The following is a 309-nucleotide window of genomic DNA, read 5'->3' as shown; positions in this document are numbered from 1 at the left end:
CTGCTCCTCTTTAGCTGCTCCTCTTTAGCTGCTCCTCTTTAGCTGCTTCTCTTTAGCTGCTCCTCTTTAGCTGCTTCTCTTCAGCTGCTTCTCTTTAGCTGCTCCTCTTTAGCTGCTCCTCCAGCTGCTTTTCTTCAGCTGCTTTTCTTCAGGTCTTCCTCTTCAGCTGCTCCTCTTTAGCTGCTTCTCTTCAGCTGCTTCCCTTCGGCTGCTTCTCTTTAGCTGCTCCTCTTTAGCTGCTTCTCTTCAGCTGCTTCTCTTTAGCTGCTCCTCTTTAGCTGCTCCTCTTCAGCTGCTTTTCTTCAGGTC

At 49.5% G+C, this 309-nt stretch overlaps 2 protein-coding genes across 2 annotated transcripts in view; one reads left to right on the top strand and one right to left on the bottom strand.

Moving 5' to 3' along the window:
• The window catches only part of LOC119428937 (dTDP-D-glucose 4,6-dehydratase), an 11,339-nt gene that overhangs the window by 3,443 nt on the left and 7,587 nt on the right, over positions 1–309 (bottom strand). The window lies entirely within an intron of this gene.
• The window catches only part of gpr180 (G protein-coupled receptor 180), a 6,497-nt gene that overhangs the window by 368 nt on the left and 5,820 nt on the right, over positions 1–309 (top strand). The gene's annotated exons all lie outside the window — the stretch shown is intronic.

This window comes from Nematolebias whitei, chromosome 23, assembly GCF_014905685.2.
Source record: "Nematolebias whitei isolate Nwh7 chromosome 23, NemWhi1, whole genome shotgun sequence".
NCBI classification, from domain to species: Eukaryota; Metazoa; Chordata; class Actinopteri; order Cyprinodontiformes; family Rivulidae; genus Nematolebias; species Nematolebias whitei.
The sequence above is the reverse complement of the archived record's forward strand: the minus strand, read 5'-3'. Positions and strand labels throughout refer to the sequence as shown.